We start from the raw sequence: 22,851 nt of genomic DNA on the forward strand, positions 1-22,851 counted from the left end.
TCTTCCATAGACACTACCTTCCTTCCTGCTACATTTAAATGTGGCAGTCTTGGGCAGCCATTTCAAAAACATAAAGAGGACTACCTTTGGGATATGGAAGAAAGACGGAAGGAATTTACCTTTGAGAACCAATAAATTGCCTTCATGGTTTAGGCCTGTTTGGGTTGGGTTTCCTATGACTTGCAACCAAAAGATTCATGCACAGTACACATATCTATTTGCAGTGCGTGTGTGCGCCTATGTCTATCTCTGCATATACGTGCATATATATGCACGTGTGTATATATGTGTAATATATATGTGCAAGTGTTTATATTTATCCACGCATGTGGTTTGATGTAGACGTCTCTAAGTGAGCACAGACATAGATATATGGAGAGTAGATGTGTGTACACGCACATGATTCATATGTGTGAGTACACATCATAAATCCCCTCCAAATAAAGGAACTTTACTGGATATTTTTTCTAGGTGTCATGAATGTTGGCTCACATCACCAGCCTGGAAATGAAGATATATGTGAGATAATTAATGGCACGCTGAAGTGGGATTCAATTACATTATTTGCATTTATTTATTGAAGGCCATACACTCTGTAAGATTTAGCATGAATGCAATATAAAACAACAGCAGTGCATCAATCAATATTTCAAAAAGTCATACTGTTTTATAATTAAGGATTACTGTTGAGTCATTTCCAAAACAAACAGAAAGATGCTCTGTCCCACTGTAGTGTTGACAGGCTGGTACTAATGATGGCATACAGGTAACCACAAAAAAACACCCAATACCACTCAAAGTTCAACCTTTGAGCTTAGAATCTCTAATAATAAAAGGCAGAAGAAGCAGAGAGAGCCCTTGAGGTTTTTTTATTTTTTATTTTATTTTTATTTATTTGTGTGTGTGGTTTGTTTTTTTTTTAAGTTGAACTCACCACTTGGTAAAGGATACCAAGTGTATATGACAAAGGAAATAAATGCCCTGGGATTAAAAAGATAATAGAAATCGAAAGACCGTTAGTTCTCAGGAGCCAGTGTTAGCGAACTCTGATTGACAAACCCCCAGAAATGAGAAACGAGGCAGGAACCACAGATGAAATGTTTCAATCAGTGTTAAACACACACACACACACACACACACACACACACACACACACACACACACACACAACACTGCATCAGAAGAGAAAACACAAAAAACAGCTTTGCCAATTTTAGGAGGAGGAGGAGAGTCAACCCGAAACAGAATTCACCACATTTTTCTTCGAAGGCGCGTGGACATTAAGCAGGACTTAATGAGCTTTTCCCCTAAAAATGGCCCAACCACAGGTCGGCATCTGTAAACAATGGGTCACCTTTCCTCCTACGCTACTGTAAAAAGTCAGAGCTCAAAAAGATACTTTTTGACACTTTTTGCTGTGCTAAATTACAGGATTTTAAACTTTTTCTATATAATACAGCATCACATACATTTTTATCTAAAAGCAATGGGTTCAGGCCTGCTTTAGGCTGTAAAAAAAAAAGTCCTTAACTTAGTGGGGACAAGCCCCTACCTCAGCTCGGTCGCACGTCACTTCCCATTACTGTTTCTCAAAAAGCACGTCAGGGTGGCTTTTACACAGGGGGTAGCGATGCTGTTTAAAGCCACCCAAGACTGGGCGGCACCTGCTCCTGGTGGAGAGGCGTCGACAGGTGGAGGAAAGATGACAGTCAGGAGTTGGGGTCTCCTGGGTCACCCAAGCCACACGACCAGTGGGCCAGGGTCTTGCTACCTTGATTTCTTTTCCACCAAAGTCCCACCATCAGGTGCTTTTCACTCCTTAGGAAAGCTTGATAAAGCAGTTGGTGAAGGCAGTCGTGGTGCAGCCGGGAATGCCCTACCTGGACATCGAGCGGGGGGTCAAGGACAAGCACCCTTAGCCCCCCTGGCCACGCCCCATGTTCCTGGAGCCGGGGCCGGGGTGCTTGGTCCCAGGGCTGCTGCCTGCAGGCCCTGACCGCCTCCCGCCGCAGGTGCCCGCACATCATCACCTGCGCCTCAACTACTGCTGGGGCTGGAGCAGGATCAATGGACACCGAGCACAGGACCAACAGCGAGGACTTTTAAAAGGTCCTGGGGCCTCAGAGAAGTGAAAACCAAAGTAAATGCTGCTTTCAAACTGTAATAATAATAATAATAATAATAATAATAATAATAATAAAAGGCTTCCAGCAAATACCCACAGCTACAACACCAGATTCCAGGAGCCGCACACTTCAGAACATTATTCACGGTGCAGCTGCCCATGATTCTGTCTCCCTCACGGATGTTTCAGACTCACCAGAATTATTGTTACACAAATTCGGATTTAGCCACTCGGATCATCCTCCTAAAAGACTCCTCCACCAATGCCATCTAAACTCCATTTATAAACCTATGGATCATTCGGAGAAGTGATAAACTGAGCTTGGAATTGGGGTACAGCAAGTGAGGTGCCTAGGAGCAAAATTTTTTTTTTGTATATTTTTTTATTGGAGTTCAATTGGCCAACATATAGCATAACACCCCGTGCTCATCTTGTCTAGTGCCTGCCTCAGGGCCCGTCATCCAGTCACCCGGTCCCCCTGCCCACCTCCCCTTCCACCACCCCTTTTTGTTTCCCAGAGTTAGGTGTCGCTCATGTTCTGTCTCCTTTTCTGATATTCCCCAAATGAATGAGACCATGTAATGTTTGTCCTTCTCCGATTAACTTACTTCACTCAGCATAATACCCTCCAGTTCCATCCACGTTGAAGCAAATGGTGGGTATTTGTTGTCCCTCATGGCCTAGGAGCAGAACTGAGGGAAGGTACTTCTTCTCAGTCCTGACCCTTGTGTTCAATGTCAGAAACAGACCATTCAAGTTCACATGCCTTGCTACAGACCACGAACTGGTTTTCCTTCTGAACGGTTTGTAGACATGCACAGGTGTGCCCTCTGACTCCAGACTAGACTGTAGCTAATTCACCTAAGTCCCGTGAGCATTTGCACATTTGAAAGTATCTTTGATTGTTAATCTTGCTTCAGGGATTGGGTTTAGAACTTCAAAAGCATTTTCTTCCCACAGTGAATACAGCATTGGATGCCCACAATCTGAAAAGGAAGCGTAAAAGGATGGAATCAAGCCAAATAAAATGTAAAACCAGAGTGAAAGGAACAATTTCAGGCATCAAAAAATTGTTTTCCATGACTTATATTGGGAGAGCAAGCACTGCCTTCTGTATCCCATGTGATGATCTAGGAGCTCCTACCCAGACTTTTGTCTCTTGGGTCCTTCCTCAAAGACCACCTCATAGCCTGGACACCATTCTGAACCCTTCTCTTGTTCTCCTCCTACTTCCTGCCATGTGCAGCCCACCTCCAAATATCATGGACTCCACTCCTTGACGTGTCTTACACATGTCTATTCACCTTTCGTCCTTGTGGCCTCTTCTCTATACAAAATCCATAGAAATCCCCTCAAGCCTATGAAGTTTCAAATATACTAACTCCGAATGTCCTATTTTGTACTCACTTGACAGATTTTACTACAGTCTGAGCCATCTTTCTTCATTTTTTTTTTCTGAGCCATCTTTCTTAAACGCAAATTGTTCAGATTATCACCTGCCCCTGAAGTTCAAACTTCTTGACCTGTATGAGGTCTGCAGTGATCTGGTTCCTGCCTCCCTTCCATTTGCATCCACACCAGTGCTCTTTTTAGAAGCTCTTCTAAGTTTTTTCTGCCTTTTACTGGCACAAAAACAGACACACAGATCAATGGAACAGAATAGAGAACTCAGAAATGGGCCCTCGACTCTATGGTCAACTAATATTCAACAAAGCAGGAAAGACCATCCACTGGAAAAAGAACAGTCTCTTCAATAAATGGTGCTGGGAAAATTGGACAGCCACGTGCAGAAGAATGAAACTAGACCATTCTCTTATGCCAGACACAAAGATAAACTCAAAATGGATGGAAGATCTAAATGTGAGACAAGAATCTATCAAAATCCTAGAGGAGAACACAGGCAACACCCTTTTTGAACTCGGCCACAGCAACTTCTCACAAGATACATCCATGAAGGCAAGAGAAACAAAAGCAAAAATGAACTATTGGGACTTCATCAAGATAAAAAGCTTCTGCTCAGCAAAAGAAACAGTCAACAAAACTAAAAGTCATCCTACAGAATGGGAGAAGAGATTTGCAAATGACATAGCAGGTAAAGGGCTGGTATCCAAGATCTATGAAGAACTTATTAAACTCAACACCAAAGAAACAAACAATCCAATCATCAAATGGGCAAAAGACATGAACAGAAATTTCACCAAAGAAGACATAGACATGGCCAACACGCACATGAGAAAATGCTCTGCATCACTGGCCATCAGGGAAATACCAATCAAAACCACAATGAGATCCCACCTCACACCAGTGAGAATGGGGAAAATTAACAAGGCAGGAAACCACAAATGTTGGAGAGGATGTGGAGGAAGGGGAACCCTCTTGTACTGTTGGTGGGAATGTGAACTGGTGCAGCCACTCTGGAAAACTGTGTGGAGGTTCCTCACAAGAGTTAAAAATAGACCTGCCCTACGACCCAGCAATTGCACTGTTGGGGATTTACCCCAAAGATTCAGATGCAATGAAACGCCGGGACACCCACACCCCGATGTTTCTAGCAGCAATGTCCACAATAGCCACACTGTGGAAGGAGCCTCGGTGTCCATCGACAGATGATGGATAAAGAAGATGTGGTCTATGTATACAGTGGGATATTCCTCAGCCATTAGAAACGATGAATACCCACCATTTGCTTCAACGTGGATGGAACTGAAGGGGATTATGCTGAGTGAAATAAGTCAATCGGAGAAGGACAAACATATGATCTCATTCATTTGGGGAATATAAAAAATAGTGAGATGGATTATAGGAGAAAGGAGAAAAAAAACGAGTGGGAAAAAATTAGAGAGGGAGACAGAACATGAGAGACTCCTGACTCTGGGAAACAAACAAGGGGTGGTAGAAAGGGAGGTGGATGGGGGGTGGGGGTGAATGGGTGACGGGCACTGAGGGGGCACTAGACGGGATGAGCACTGGGTGTTATGCGACATGTTGGCCAATTGAACTCCAATAAAAAAAATACATATTAAAAAAAAGAAAAAAAGCAAACCAATCTACCATGCTCCATCTCTTTCTCAACACTAATTCTTAACAAACGCTGCTTCCTCTACCTAGAACATCTTTCTCCCTTTATCTGGGCTCCTCTCACTTCTCTTCCATCGGCCGACTTCAGGTTACTTTTCGAAGGACCTACTCCCCAGAACAAGCTAGGTCCCTGCACCATGCTCCCAGTGGACCTGGTCCACCCCTTATCATACACTCATGGCATTTTATTTTAAAGTGTATTTAGTTGTCTGACTTTTTGAACAGTTTATAACTTTTCAGGAGTAGAGGTTACCTTACTCAGGCAAGCTAGGAATGAGAGGCTCATTTGGTATATTTTTTCCCTAAATTCATCAAGCCATTTGCCAAATGAATGACGAGTATTTGCCATGAGTAAGGCAGTGTACTAAACCCTAGGAAGAAAGTGGCCAACCAATCCAATCAACACAGTGTCAGGGTTTGAATCACCTTCCAATCTACTAATTAAAGCTCCACAACTTTGTTTTAATGGCATCCCATTTTTACACCAAGGTACTAAGGGAAGACTCAAAGACTAAGTAGGGAGTTACCAATAGTTTTCCTAAGTGTATTATTGCCACTCCCACCCCCAACAACGGACAATATTTCTTAGGATTTAGGCTCATGTAGCAGACAATAAGGATGCTCCTCAGAGCCCTCCACCAGAAAAGCTCTCCATGAAGCTTCTCAGTCTTAGGGCGGCTGGCATAAAAGTCCGCCAGCCCAATCTGGGCTACTCATGGTATGGGGCATCTCTCAGCCTTTGCCCAAGCCAGGAGCTCCTCCTCCCCGCCCCACCCAGGCAAGACTGTACTGTACTGTACACGAATGTATTGTACACCTTCCCTTTATTTGGGAATCCCTGCATGGAACAATACCGCACGGCACCACATCAGCCCTCAACGTCTGTTTTGTTTCATAACATTTAGAGCTAAAATATACTCCGTTCATTTTCAACAATTAGAAAAGATTATTCTCATTTCATGGGTGCATTTTATGTGGTTGTATCCTAATGATGTCTTGCATTGCAATCTCTCTATATAACAATCAAAATGTATAAAACATGAGCAACACGTTGATATTATTCCTGAAGTCAAAGGGAGGTCATTAAAATATGCCAAGGCAGCTAAAGTCAGCATGAAGAAGCTTGTGACAGATGAGAATTTTTCCTGAAAACCTCTTTTTATCACATTCAGTTCATGTGCTTAGAGTTTCTTTGAAAAGACAGACATTATACACACACACACACACAACAAAACCCCACAAAAATCTAATTACAACTGCGATAGAAAACAGAAGTTCCAGCTTCTGATAACGGCAGAGTAGCTTGTATCTGAACTATCCTGTTACCAATTTCAATTGTAAACTCTAAATATAACACCAAAAACACCTGAAGATAATACAAAAGTGGGGAAGATTTAAACCGTGAAAGAAGGGAAGTGAACCAGAGTGTGATCTATTTTTAAAGGTTTTTGTCCTGAGGACACCCTTCACAGAACTCAAGCAGGACACCCCTGTCCTCTGTCCTCAAGGGAGACAAGGGAAGAAGCCTGATTGGGGGGGGGGGGGTGGTTAGAAACTGAAGGGGAAATCCAAGAACAGAGGAAGCTAAAACAGTAAAATTGTTATGTTGTCATTATACATATTTCTTGGTACCTCTTATTTATAACACATGACAGTAGTTTTCCATATGCCACCACGACATAAATACGTTTATAAATCCTTTTCTGGTTTTTAAAAAAATAAATAAGTCAAGATAAAGTAAGTAGTAATGCAGGTATTACAAGGCTACAGCAAAAAATTTAAAGGCAGTACCCAATGTTTGAAAACTGGGGAAGTGCTCTCTTAGCTCATCATTTTCCCCCATTTTCAACCCACACACAAGTGATCACTCCCCCTCCGTCTTACAGGTGCTCTAACAGAAAGGAAGACATCGATGGGCTTAGCCTTCGCCATTTTTATTGGAAAGGAAATTAGAATACGGAGTATTTTTAAACTACAGGTGATATCTGTTTTCTAGAATAGCAACTGTAAGAGGCCTCGGGCTTGGGGGTCAACCAACGGGCCCCATGAGACGCACAGCATGGCTGTTCCTTAGATGTAAGCTTGGGGGCATTTCCTTGTTTTATTATTTCTCTTTTTTTCTTTTTAAGCAGTCTCTACACCCAATGTGGGACTCGGATCCACAACCTTGGGTTGAAGACTTGCACACTCCACTGAGTGAGCCAGCCAGGCACCCCTCTGAATGCATTTCTTGACCTGTCTGAACAACAGCTCTCCTGCCAGGGAGGGGTCGTCATTCTTAGTTCACGGGCTTGCTGTTGCAGATCAAATGAGACGTTACAGGGGAAGCCCTGGGAAGAGTACCAGGCCCAGACCGGGTACGCTCCTTCAGAAACAGTCATGGGGAAGACACTGCTCTTTGTTCAAAGTAGGAGTCTCAGGGGACCAGAGGACAGTTGTAAGTTTGGGCAGGGATCCTTGGCCGCCGACTAGAACATCTAAAAGCAGTCAATTCCCTAAGTCAATGTAACTCGGCAGTGGAAGGGGCACAGGTGGGAGACAGAGAAAGTGTTAAAGCAGACAGTTATGGGGGGTAAGGGAGCAGTGCTTTGCCCAGGCTCACACTTGTGAGTGGCTGCTCTCAGGAGACACCGCTCCTCTAACACGGGTTCTCCCACTTTTACAAGGACCCGCTCTTATTTAGGCAAATCCAACAAAGGAATGGAGCCAGAACAGAAGTCACATGTGGGTGGAAAACTGCATCCTGCTAATTCTTTCCAACGTGCAGAGTGAGGTGCCCCCTCTTTTGCTGGACTTGTGGCTTTTTGCCATTTGTTATTCCAACTGAGACCCAGTGTCGTCCAACAAACACTATGATTGTAAATCTTAACTGTCCAGGAAAAATATAGTTATCCATATTCTTATACTCACCATACTTTTTTTTTTTTTTTTTTTAAGTAAGCTCTACCCACAGCCTGGAGCTTCAACTCATGGCTCTGAGATCAAGAATCACATGCTCTTCTGATTGAGCCAGCCAGGCGCCCCTTGCACTCACAATACTTCTGATGCCAGACGTGTGGGTTTTTTTTCCCCCACACTGACCAGTTCAACACCAGCAGGCGGTCCTACAACTCAGCTCAGTTTTGACACTATCCACTTAGACTTTGCATCAGATACCACAAGTTACGTGCTCAATAGTAGTTCAGAGGCCAGTTAAAAGTCCCATGCTGTCACCTGTGCTTCTGACCAACCAGCTAGAAGTCAGGGTTCCCACCCCCCACTCCTTGTTTGATGATTTGTAAGAACAGCTCCCAGAACTCAGGGAGACGCTCACGTGTGTTTATCAGTTTGCTGTATAATAAAGGATGTGATAAAGGACACAGATGCACGGCCACATGCAGAGACACCCAGGGCAAAAAGTCTAGTAGAGTCCCGAGCGCAGGACCTTCTGTCCCCATGGAGTTGAGATGCTCCATCTCCCAGCTTGGATGTGTTCACCAACCCGGAAGCTCTTTGAACCTCCTACAATTAGGATTTTTATGGAGGCTTCCTCATGGAGGTATGATCAGTTATTAACTACACTTCTAGCCCCTTCACCCTCTCTGGAGAAGTGGGGATGAAGCTGAAAGTTCCAAACCCCCCGCCATGGCTTGGTCTTTCTTGTGACCAGCCCCACTCAGGGACCTACCAAAGGTCCCCTGGCTAAAAGAAAAGATGCTCCTGTAACCTTGGAAGTTACAAGGACTTTAGGAGCTCTGTGTCAGGAACAGGGGCCAGAGACCAACATAGATAAGTCTTGGTACTTCACGTCAGCGTAAGCTGATAAAAATCCTGACAGTGTAAGAAGTTCTTTATGTAATTTTGTCATGAGGTTGGCCTCATATTTTTTCAAAGAGGCAATCAGAAACTATAAAAAAGAGCAAAGAAATACAGAGTATTAAGGATGGATGAGACTTTGCCCCTTTCACTTTAGTGCATTTGGATATTACTTTTGTTAGGACAAAATACCAGCGTGTCTCGTTCCATCCATTTCTAGATCACTTTACCCAGATTTTGTTTTATTTCTGTTATTTAGGAGCCTGGAGGCTTCAGTTAAAAATATGGACTTTTATTTTATGGTATAATGGCTAATACATGAGGCAAATATTTAGTTTGGGTTGGGTTTTTTCCCAAACCGATCGACCCCTAAATAAGTAACTTGAAAAAAAAAAAAGGATTCTCAATGATTGAATGGCAAAAACATTGTTAAATTTCTCCCTAATGCCTTTATTTCCCTACAATGTTAATTTACTTCCTTTTGCCTCTGGTCTATTGAACTATATCTATGTTAATTTTTTTTCCCTCATTCTCTCTTATGCTGTTCTTTTCTCTTCTTCTCAACACATGTACCTAAGTTTCCAAAAACTCGAGCACCTGGGATTTTTTGGCAGTGAAAGCAGGACACTCACCGAAGGTCTTTCTCCTTCATGGCCATCACTCATATACATCCTACTAAGAATAAAAGCTCCACCCATTTAAAAGAACTAAAATCTGGGGCTCAATCCATTAAGCATCTGCCTTCGGGTCAGGTCGTGATCCTGGGGCCCAGGGATCGAGCCCCAAAAGGCCATGGGGGTCCCTGCTCAGTGAAGAGACTCTTCTCTCTCCCTTTCCCTCTTCCCCCACCCACCAGCCCCTGCCTTATGCTTGCTCTCTCTCTCTCTCTCTCTCAAATAAATGAATAAAATCTTTTTAAAAAAGACAACTAGAATCTGTATTTTACTAACTTTTTTGTTCCTTAAACAGAGCTGTCAACTTTGCCAGCCTAAGGAAAAAAAAAACATTTTTATTTGCAATATTCTTCATAAATATGCTATGTTTGGCTTTTATAGTTAAAAACGCATCATTTCCTCCAAGTGTAAATATTTTCTTGGGATGAGAAATCCAATAAAACCACAGGTCCCTGGCCTTTGTGGTTTGGTATAAAAAGCTCCGTTTTTAGAGCTTTCAGTCTCAAAATGTGACAGCCACGATTTTGCTTTAAAGGTTATACTTTGCATTTTTTTTCAAGTGTTTGCAAGATTTATTCATATGTGGTTAAATGTTTCCACATCTCTGAAGTCACCTGCTAGGATCAGCCCCACTTTACATATGGGAAATCATTTATGGGAAGTGAACAATATTTCCTTTGTATCTAACCACAAGCTGGATCAGCCTCACCTTCACAATTAACTGAGCTTCCAAAATCATTATCCTGGTGTGCACTGTGATTCTTTTCTTCCCTAAGAAATAGAAAAAGATTGCCTTCTCTCAGGACCTTACTCTAGCTTTTGGATGTCAACAGTGCTTTCATTCCTCTGAAATGGTGAGCGGAGCCCCTGAGGAAGTGCGGTAAGTAGAAAGAATCTGTAGACGTTGCAAGGTTCCTTGACTTCTCCAGTGCCTATTTCCATCTGCCTACATCTGTGTTTCTTACCTCCCGTCCCCCTTTGGCTTCTTATTGATGTATTTCTTACAAGATACACTTCCTACATTGCCAAAAATGGGGTTATGTCTTGCCGTCGAGGTTATGGTATGTTCCCAGTAAGTATACATTATGTATCAGAGGGGGGAAAGCATTTTCCTTAAAACGAGACCACATGAGGAGTAGATGAATTCTACTGACCAAGGACAGACCCCGATTCTAACCACCAGCACTCTTCAAAGCAAGCTGTGTGTGCATTCCACTCCGCCCCCACCAGAAAATGGGAAAAACAGAGCTACACAGGCCTACTGTTCTCTCCTGAGCACTTGCAACAACTGTTTTGAATGACAACATAGACGCATTGAGTAATAATGTCACAACTGGCTGCCAATCATTTGGGGCTAAATAAAGCTAACATTCCAGAGGCTCTTGCCCTTCTACTCTTTGGTCTTTTTTTGTCCACTTCAGAACATCTTATTTTTTTTAGGAAACAGGCATGCTTGGAGTACAGCTGTTCTTTGTGCCACATGGTAGAGCAGTTAACTGCACACAGTCCCCTTCCAAATCTCTCTCCTCTTTTTCCACAGCGGTCAAGTGGAAGCAAGACCTCCATTCAGCATCATAAAACATAGAACTGAAAAGGCTCTATTCATGGAATTTGGAGAGGAATCCTTGGGTAAGGTCATAGAGTCTTTGGAGCTAGAAATAATATTAAAGGTCATTTGGTAAGGAGCAATCATTTATAAATGAAGAAGAGAGCCAGAGCATTGCCTGGAAAAGCACTGTGATAAGTCAGCAAAGCCAGAACTCAAGTCCAGGCTTTTCCATTCCAAGTGCTGTGTCTTTCCAGCATTTTCATTCCATTTGAAGGTTCAGTGATTATTCTTATAAAAGGCAGAACACATTTCTGCTACAGAGCCCATGTCCTAGAAGAACTTTTCCCAAAATTGCTTTGATTTTTTTTTTTTTTTTTTTTTTTTAGCTTTTTACAAGCACTTATCTTTACTTGGTAGTTCCACTTTTCAACCGGCATGTATCTAACAATAACCAAAATGATCATGAAAATTCCACTCCCAGCCAACATCTCTTCGATCTACGTTTTGTTTTGTTAATAACCCTCTCTACTCTTTCCCCCGCTCTCCTATGTATAAAAGTAAAAAATTGCAATTGGAGGGACACACCTAGAAATACGTGTCGACAAGGGCTTGGCACTGGGTTTTACACATGAGAATAAAAGAAACTCATGACCATGGAGCACACTCGAAATGAATTGGTAGCACCCTGACTACAAAGCATTGAACCAGGAGGGTTATTTCAAGAGCTCGGTGTATTTTGGACAAATATTTCTTTCCAGGGTGAACATACAACCAGAATCCTAGCAGTTGGCTCCATTTTGTTGGATCAACACTACACTTAAAAAAAAAAAAAAAAAAAAGTCCACCAAAATGCTTTTTTAAAAAATCTTCCTGCAAATTAAATCATTCAAAAAAAAAAAAAAAGTCAAAGAACTTAATTGGGTTAATTTATGTAGGTGAGAATAATACTTTTTGAAGATAGCGAGGTAACTTGCCTTTAACAGGGAGGAAAAACGACATGCTTCCCTAAGTCAGAACAATCAGCTCTAACATCAGCTTTCTACTTCAGCCTAGGTTTCACATTCCAGAACACAGCCTGATTCTAGAAACCTGTACTACAAGGTCCAGGCTGGGTAGGAGAATGCGGTGGGTTTTCCAAGCCGAGGATCAACTCTTTACCTCTCCTCTCCTTTCTCTCTTCACAAACCCCTACCATAAATGCAAATAGTTCACAGATAAACTTCAGATGTCTGAGAAAAAGAAATGTCCAAAAAGCAGACACATAGACATGTTATTCTTTCCATGACTATTGGCCATACATATGGGACTGTGTTCACCAAGCTCAGATCTACAATAACTGCTTCACTATGTCTTAAAATGTTTCCCATTTTTCATGGTGAAAGTAGGTATTTGGGGAGACCGGTGAAGAGAATCAACAGGTGTAGACCAGGCATTATCTTAACCACATTGCCAAGTCAACGTAGTTCCTCTCTACAATCTTCAAGGCCAAGAAGTCTTACTCTTCTTAAAGTCTTAGAAATGGACCCTTATCAAGGTTGAGCAATTTGCTCAATTCAAAGCTGGGGAAGAGCAGCATGGGGATTTATCTGACAATAAGACCTACTGGCCTTAACCCAAATCATGACACTCGAAGCTAATCTCCAATGTGTGATTTTAGCTCTTCACCCTTGGGCAAAAGGACAAGCTTAGAAGCCCCGACCGCTTATTCCGTGAAACTGAATTCCTCAAATATCACCATTTTCCATTTAGGCAAAATTTAGGCTCTTCTAGACAAATGATGCCTAGAAAGGAGGAGGTTTAGCCCCTGGGGTAGGATTGTGTATTCATGTTGATAGATGAAAGAAAAGCCCTGTGGAGTGTGGGAACTGTTCTGATTTACAGTTTGGGAGTCACTGGAGACAAAAGCCCCAGAAGGCCATCCTCCCCTTTTTTATGGGACACCAGCTGTTGCAGAAATCATCTTTGTTTGGAGCTCTGACTTCTGACTTCCTGGACGGTTAACACCTTCATTTAAAAAGCTCTACCTCCCAGAGACTTCTTCCTTTGTATAGCGGGGGCTTGGAGTCTCTCTCCAAGGGTAGATTTTAAGCTTCTTGAGTACAAACTGACCTGTCTTAACTATTTTGATATCTTCAAAGGACCTGAACTTGCACTCTGGTTGTTTTCTTGAGTAAAGTAGGCAAGTAAGGGAAAAAGGACTGGATGGAAAGGGATAAAGTTCTTCTAATACAAAACAAACAGGAAAACACACAAACACACACAAAATCCCAGACTGCTGCTTTTCCCAGATTTCCGAGATCTGACACATTTTTTTTTTTCCAAATCCACTTCCATATATCATCTTGGTCATTCGCCTCCCTTTATCTTTTTAAAATCATATTAGAAAGATCATCACTCAGGCGTGGCTCAAATGTATTCCATCAGCAAAATTTAATTTTCTGTTGGTGGACAACATCAGACCCTAAGACCTCCTGATTTGTGACCTGTTGATGATGTGCATAATAAGTACATAGGAAAATGTTTCAACAGGCTAGATCTGATGCCTCTGGCAAATATCACATCAGAGGGTGGGTGTACCTATTGATACAACCATGTAAAGAGAAAGCAAAGAGCCAAAAAAGAGGGAATATTGGTTCCTAGGGATTATTTTTGTTTGTCTTATTTTATAAATGAGGAATTTAAGACACTGGCTTACAGCCTGTAAAACCAATGCAAGTTGATCTCATTGACTTCAACCTGCTTTCTCCACTGGCTCAACTCTAGGTCAACTAGAGATGTTCATAAGAGGATCGGAATGCTACAAAGGTCATTTTAACACCTGTAAATTTGAATTGCTACTTTCAAATGGATCGCATATAGATTTATACTGTGATTGCTTTTACAAAGTGTTATTACAGATTTCTGGTCAGGCCGAAAAATAATTCTGTCGTCTTGAAAAGGCTGCTTATTTTGCATTTATATTAACCAAACTCCAACACAGCTTTTGCTCTCGAGAAAATGGTGGAGTGTGGCAGTTACAAGGTCACATGTTCATGCCCTACGTCATGAGTTCAGATCCGAGCTCTGTCACTTACAGCTGCAAGAACTCGAAGCAAACTATGCCTCAATTCCTTTATCTGTGAAATGTAATGGTACCCACTTTGGATAATCGTTACCATTAATATATGTTATTCACGGGGAACATTTAGGACTGTGCCTGATATATAATAATCATTAATGCTAGCTATTATCACTCATGCTGAAACAGACATCTGTTTCATTGTGGGAAGAAGAACAAGATGGTCTAAAGAAGAAAACAAAGAAATGTAAAATTCCAGGCCCTACTGTGAGGATACTCAGGAAATATTGAGCCTGCAATCCAAAGATCTGAAGGCACTCTGTAAGAACAGGGTGCACGTGGGAACATCTCCTTGAATCTCTTTCTTCAAGGTACCTCATCTGCTTGCCTTGAATGTTGAACAATCAAATGAATTCTTAGCTGAAACCTGTTGTAAAATGAAAAACATGATATAAATGTCAGTTTGGTTATTTATCTTAGTGTTGATTTTTACCAAAATTAATCTGACTATAGTTTTTATTAAAGTCTTATAAATTGGGGCTCCTGGATGGTTCAGTTGGTTGAACTTCTGGACTCGATTTTGGCTCAGGACATGATCTCAAGGTCCTGGGATAGAGCCCTGCATCTCTCTCTCCCCACCTCCCAGCTCATGCTCTCTCTCTCTCTCTCTCTCTCTAATCTCTCAAATGGATAAATAAAATTTTCTTTAAAAATTTAATAAATAAGTAAATAAAGTCTTAGAAATTAATTCTGTATCAACTGGCAATGTCTTAAAGCACCTTTTTTGTTTTTTGCTTGTTTGTTTGTTTGTTTTTTAAGATTTTATTTATTTATTTGCAGGGGCGGGGGAGGTAGAGAGAGGGAGGTGGGACAAAGGGAGAGAGCCTCCAAGCAGACTCCCCACTGAGAGTGGAGAGCCATGTGGGGCTTGATCCCAGGACCTTGAGATTATGACCTGAGCCAAAACCAAGAGTCCAGAAGCTCAACCAATTGAGCCCCCCAGGATCCCTTTAAAGCACAGTTTTGATTATGTCTTTTCATCAGAGGTTCCTACAAGTAAAATAAAATTCCTTCTCCTGGAAGTCAAGGTTTTCCCAGATTTAGCAAAGCATTTATTTTCCAATCTTATTTCCCTGAGTCTCCTCAAAGTGAATGATTACTCACTATTCCTATCCACAGACTGGATATTTATTTATTCCTTCTCTAATGCTATTCCTGCCATTTAGAATGCTTTTCCTTCTCTGTCTTCATCTGCCCAATCCTCTCCTCATTCATCCTTCAAGATTTAAATGTCATTCCTATGAGATCTTACCTAATTTCCCTGGGGTCAACAATATTTTCTTCATTCTCTGAACAATGCTGGTGCTTTATTTATAATGTTGTGGGAAATCAGAGCTCATCTGACATGCCACTGCATCTCAACAACCATGGCGAATGACTTTCTCTCCCCCACACCATTCTGCTCTTCTCTCCCAGGCATGTTTTGCCCATACTGGCTCTACAATCTGAGATGCCCTCCATCATCTTGTTCACTTAGTGGACTTCTAATCATGCAAACCACAGTCCAAGTGCTACCTTATCAGTAAGAACTCTCCCAGGCAGAAGTAGTTAAATGCTTCCCAATATCTCATAGCACCCAACAGACTCTGAGCACTTCACGGGCCAGTGGAAGGTATAGTTTTTGACACCTGACAACCCTATGTTTGAATCCTAGCTTAATCACTTATCATTCTGATTATTTTTATTAAGTCTGTTAAACCTACTCTAAACTCCAGTTCCGTCACCAAAAATAGAAAAAGAGTGGTGCCTGGCTGGCTCAGTTGATAGAGCATGCAACTCTTGACCTCAGGATTGTGGGTTTGAGACCCACATTGGTTAAAGAGATTACTTAAAAATATAAACTCTTAAAAATAAAAACAGATTGAGAGAGAGAATATTAGTGTTGGGGAGAAACTACCAGAGCAGCTTACAAAGTCTTGAGAATTTGCAGTATTGTAAACAAAGCACATGGCACATTCGGAGAATAAATATCAGAAATATTTTCACATTACTGTGTGCTAGGTTCTATTATAATATACCACAACTGCTTTTGTATTGATGTTCCCTTTGTACCAGGAGCCACTGGAAGGCAGATACCATGGAGCATGGGAGTCTTAAAGCCTGACAAACACACACCTGGTTCTATCAGCTGTTATTTAAGAGTGGTGGGTCATTGAATGAGATCTTTCATCTCTATGTCTCAATTTCACTCCTGTAATATGCAGGTAATATTAGCTACATGGGCAGGTTGTTTTAAGGATACAATGCATAGGGGATCCCTGGGTGGCACAGCGGTTTAGCGCCTGCCTTTGGCTCAGGGCACGATCCGGGAGACCCGGGATCGAATCCCACATCAGGCTCCTGGTGCATGGAGCCTGCTTCTCCCTCTGCCTATGTCTCTCTCTCTCTCTCTCTCTCTCTCTCTCTCTGTGACTATCATAAATAAAAAAATTTAAAAAAATGATACAATGCATATAAGCAGTAAATTCAGAAAAAAAGTATGACAGAGGAACTTCTCAACATATGACATTTATTATTTATTTTAACAACAGTAGCTAAATGCAGAACACAGAAGACACAAAATAAATGGATTTTTTTAAGAAATGAGCAAACTATAAGGTACTATATAGATATTAGCGATTATTATGACTATTGACTTGATGAGATTATTTCAGATCTGAGATCCCATTTCCAGGTGGATTGAGCAGAAAACTTAATTTCATCATTTCCCTGAGTCCCTGTGAATTGAGCTGCAGGATACAGATAAAAGAGATTCCATCTTTACTTTTAAATATGCTGGAAAATATGCCTGGGCCAATTGTCAAAATTTATTTTTATGCACTGCGACAATCTATTAAATATCTATTAGCAGACTCTCTATGGGTCAAACCAAAGAATGTTGCATCTTACATTCTTCTGGGATTTCTTTTCCTAGTTTTTTTGGAGTAACCTGGATTTTCTTGGACTAAGTGTTCTCTAAGGTTGCTTCTAGGATTCTAAGGTGCTCAACACCTTGTTGGATTCCATGGAAAGATGACAAAATATGTGGCATGTTCCCTTCCTTCTAAGAGTACCTGGTATTCAGAGCTAATGTTTTTAAGTCAAATGAGGAATAAAGAGAAACTGCTGATTAGAATCAGAACCCATTGGCTCTTGGCTTAAGGCTGAAAACATGACATATTCTTATTCTAGGCCACCGTTTTCCATTATGAACAGGATTTTCTGATTCCCCTGTATTCTGTGCATTGCATATCACATATATAATTTCAACACCAAGTTTTACAAGAAAGACATCTCCTGACTGCTTCTTGCTCACCTCATGGGTGTCAGTCTGACCTGTTACACTTTTTGCCAGATTCTAATAATGTCTTTTCCAGCATCCACATTATCTTGGACATTTAATCTGTCCATTCACCTCAAATAGGGCAACATTAAAGATGATGGTGAGTTTTGGTGTTAACAATAGAGAAATGAAGCATCATCATCATTATTATTATTGACTTTCATTGGAAAAGCTTTTAGGATACTAAATTTAGTTTTGAATTTTTTGAACTCTAAGTGTTACTAAATTCCAAAAAAAGTTACCAATTTCATAGGATTTATGCTATTGTGTGTCTTTACATTTTTCTTAAGTAAGTGATTCCTGTGGGCTTTTATTTTCATCATTTTTCATTAATATCATGTTCATTTCATGCTCAACTATTTAAATGGTTTGTATCTTTACCTTCGCTCCCCTAAAAACAGTCAATATTTTGAAGTGCTTAATATGTATCATACACTGTTTTGTGTCATTTAGACTTCACAGGACAACTGTATGAGAAAGGTATTATTAACCCCATCTCACCACTCTGAAGATACAGTAAGGGTATAAGATTTGCCCAAGGACCTATAGCCAAAACATTAAAAAGCAGGATTGGAACTCAGTTTTTCTGACTCCAAATCCTGAATCTGTAATTACCCTGTCTTAGCAGCTCCCGAACCAGACTAAGAATTTCTTTTGAACAGAAACAGTATCTTGCTCCGATTTCTGTATCTCTTCCTAAAACCTAATATAGGATCTCTCATCTAGTAGCTTCTTAATACATATTTGTGATGAAGAAGAAAAGGAAGGAAGAGGAGGAGGAGGAAGAAGAGGTACATTGTAAGATGTAAGGTGTAGTGACTGCTCGGAGAGGTCTTCTTTCCGAAGGCATCTCCCCGCTTCTCTGAAAAGCCCTGGGCTCCAGCCAACAGGGCCCACTTGCTGTGTGGGGGATGAAGATGATGAGAGGTGGGCGGGCAATGCATTTCTAATTTTCTGCATGGGTGCCTTAGTTACTATTAAGATATTGTCAAAGGGAAGTAATTTCAAAGAAGAGAAGCTAGCCTGATTAAGAAGTTCGATTAAGATTGACTTTTGAGAAAATATTAAAAGCTCAGAGGAAAAAAGAAAAGATTAAGATTTGGAGCCTTTAAAGGGAGCCCTCAGATATCAAGCGGCAGAGGACAGCTGCTCATTGCTGTAACACAGAGTCTTTATATTGATGCTGCTTTTCTTTTTTTAAAGATTTATTTATTTATTTATTTATTTATTTATTTATTTATTTGAGGGGAGAGGGGCAGAGAAAGAGTGAGAGAAAGCCTTAAGCTGCCTGGGTGCTGCTGACTCGGTGCTGAGTGAAGAGCCCAACTTGGAGCTCAATCTCACAACCCTGAGATGAGGACCTGAGTCAGGCTCTGAGCCAGGTGCCCCATATTGATGCCTTTTATGTTAGTAATCACAACACAAGTGTGCATTGTCGTTCCACTCACCCCATGTGAGCTGTGATTCTAGTAACTTTGGAGTGTCCACTTGGAGCCGGGAGGTCCTCCATTCAATCATGTAGCCTTTCCGCTTACCTTTTCTCTTGCTGGACCACCCATGCCTTAGACCCTAATCATAGGACATGGAGCTTAACTTAGTTCCCCTGCTTAGGTTCTGCGAATTAATTTTTCTCTCCTTAGAGATCTGCTGAGACAAAAGTAACCAGCCCAACCACCTCTCATTTAAACAAGAGATATACTACTTTTAACTAACCATCTGACCTTAAGTCAAGCTCCTAGCTTGTGGAGTCCTCAGCAGACTGACCCCTCCAAACATCCTTTCCTTCTAGCCAGTGGTGGCATTTGGCCTCAGGAGTCAAGTCAAGAAAGGACGTCAACAACTAGTCTCCTGGGGAGATCTCAGGAGGAGATCCTCTAGGGATCCTCTAGGGACAGCTGACACATAGATCCATATTCTTTGATGTCCACAAATCCTACCTGTTCCTCTGCCTGGGTTTTATATCTTCAACAGCATTTTGGAAGCTGTTACTCAAATGGACTCTGGCCATCCATTCTCTGGTCAATTCAAATGTACTCTAACTAAATGCTGTTAATACTAGCAAGTCAGGAGAAAGCTGTCAGGCTGGCTATTCACAGAGCCAGAGCAGCAGGGAATGCCTAGAAAACTCTACTTTAGTGAAAACATTGGGCGTCCATGGGAGGGACAAGAGCTAAGAAACTGGAATTACCAGGAACTACAAAGTCCTTTTCATTTTGTTTTTCTTCCTAATTTTACTTCAGGATAAGAAACAAGGTCCTGAGTTCCAAACTCCCACACTTTTACAGCAAAAGGGGAAATGGTATTGCCACCCTAGGAGTTTACAATGGTAAGTTGAAAGCTTTTGTGTTCCTGTGCATGTGTGCTTAACCTTTTTTGGAGTAGCTCACTTGCTGAAGCAGAACAACAATGTTTACCTCAATTTACTCAGAGATATGCGAACCTGAAAGGGACAACAGTTTACAACCTGCTACTTACTGCCCCCATTCATCTAACAACCTTCAGCTTTTAGAAACCCCAGAGTACATATGTTTGAGAAATGAGGGGACAGGATAAAAATACATAATGTGGCTTAGAATTAGACAGTAGAATCAAGTTAGGTTCTAACATCACATCTGCTTTTCTGAACTCAGTAAATCCCCAAATAATTCTAAGTTAACAGTTTTGGGTTTCTTTCGCGTGTGTGTATTTGTGCTATGGTGCCGAATCAGGCGTGTGTATGTGTTTTAGTCAACTTTAAATAGCTTTACTTTTCTCTACTTTCTTTTTCTTTTTTTTTAAGATTTTATTTTTAAGTAATCTCTGCACCCAATGTGGAGCTTGACCCCACAACTCTGAGATCAAGAGTCACACACTCCACCAACTGAGCAAGGTAGGGGCCCCTCCTTTTCTCTATTTCTAAAAAAAAAGAAGAAGAAGAATTATTGTAGATATATTAGAAATAATAGAGAAGCAAAAAGAAAAAGAAGAAAAATCCCACTCACAGAGGTAGTTAGGATTTCTCATCTTGGAGTATATCCTATCAGTATGTTATATTTTGTTCTTTTAAACATAAGAAGCCCATTTCATTACATCTTTCTTCAGTGTCCTTCACTAAAACACAAAATGACTGTTTTTAAGCCCATTTTTAATGTCTACAGGGTAGATCCAAAGGAGCAAAGAGATGAGGCAAGTCATCTACATATATTTGCATGTGTTCAGAGAATCAAAGAGAACATTTTAAACCTAAAGGAGACTTACAATTAAATATGGTGCCATGAGTATGTGTTTACTTTGCACTCAATCCATGCTTCTTTTAAATATTCTATTAAAATAACAATGTAGGGATAAACTCACAAAACCAAAGAAAATGGGAAAAGAGCAACACATTTTGAAAAGATAGAAGTCAGATGATCAAGTAGTAACAGACTTAGCAGAACAGAGAAATACAGGAGAGGCAGCCCAGAAGCAAGTTGATTCGGTCCCCGGAATCCCAAAATCTAAAAGTGAGGTTGTCAAGGGGGCTAAAAACTGGAGAGTTTATTGAAGATCTGTCTAATACGGCAGGAGCCAATAGTATGATGGTCCCCACCTCCCTAACCGCCCCACAAAAAGCCATTTTGCCAATTTCCATGGTGTAAATACCTCCACATAAATACCGTGACTAACGAATAGAACAGTGCTGGACACAGACTTGGGGTAAGAAAGCACAATCATCTACTGAAAACTGGTTCAAGCCAGCTCCAGCACATCTCTGATTTGACCTATTAAGCAGCAGGGAAATTATCCTTCTCCTGCAGCTAAGGAATGGCTACTGAGTCTATGGAGAGATCCCGAGAGGGACATAAGACCCAGGGACCCAAGGCTCAATTAAAGAGGATGTGCAATACAGAAAAGAGAGACCACAGGGAAATGCAGTCAAGGTACAGTCCTTTTCTCCTTTTGGTTTCCAGAACTTCTCACTGGCTGACTACTGGAGGATCCCTTCACAGAGAAACAGAAACCCAAGAAGGAGGACCCATAGATATGGCATTGGGGGCGTTCCTCAGTGACGGTCCAGCCACATCACCCAAAGGGAAGAGCACACAAAGAGATGCTCCACTCTTGTCCAGAGCTTCCAGTCAGCTTTTCAGAACATCACTTTCAAAAATGGACAGAAAATCATGTTGGTATTGGTCATATTTGTATTGCTATCCTGAAACTGTGTATAATGCAGGAAAACGCACAGAGTTTTTGATGTAACAGAAAGAAGATTAAATGTAACAAATAAAGAGTTAAACCTTCACAATTATGGTCAATTGGTTTTGGCAAAGACTCCAAGGCAAAACAATAGAGAAACGAAAGTGTGAAGACAATTGGATATTCATATGCCAAGAATATAGGCTTTGATTCACACTTCGCACCGTGTATAAAAGGTAACTCAAGATAGAACACAACCAAAATGTCAGATGTGAGATTACAAAACTTCTAGAAGGAAACAGAGAAGGTGATTTTTGTGACCTTGGATTAGACGAATATTTCTTAGATATTGCACCAAAAGCAAAATCTGTAAAATAAAAATTTGACAAAGTGGATATTTTTATAAATTTCATCAAAATTAAAATCTTTCACTCTTCACAACATACAGTTCAATAATGAAAAGGTAACACAAACTGGGATAAAATATTTGTAACTAAAGTCTGATAAAGAGCTTGTATCCAGGGGGATCTCTGGGTGGCTCAGTGGTTCAGCGCCTGCCTTCAGCCCAGAGTGTGATCCTGGAGACCTGGGATCGAGTCCTGGGATTGAGTCCCACATCGGGCTCCCTGCATGAAGCCTGCTTCTCTCTCTGCCCGTGTCTCTGCCTCTCTCTCTCTCTCTCTCTCTCTCTTTCTGTCTCATAAATGGATTTAAAAAAAAATCTTTAAAAAAGAAAAAACGAGCTTGTATCCAGGATATAAAAAGAATTTTAAATTCAGTAAGAAGTCAAACCCAATTTTAAAAAAGAACAAAAGAGGGGTGCCTGGGTGGCTCAGTGCGTTGAGCCACCAAAATCTTGGTTTTGGTTTAGGTTGTGATCTTGTTCATATCAGGCTCTACACCCAGTGTGGAGTCTGCTGGAGACTCTTTCTCCCTCTTTCTTTGCCCCACCCTGCTTACACACTTTTTTTTTTAAGATTTTATTTATTTATTCATGAGAGAAACAGAGAGAGAGAGGCAGAGACACAGGCAGAG

This window comes from Vulpes vulpes, chromosome 14 (assembly GCF_048418805.1).
Source record: "Vulpes vulpes isolate BD-2025 chromosome 14, VulVul3, whole genome shotgun sequence".
NCBI classification, from domain to species: Eukaryota; Metazoa; Chordata; class Mammalia; order Carnivora; family Canidae; genus Vulpes; species Vulpes vulpes.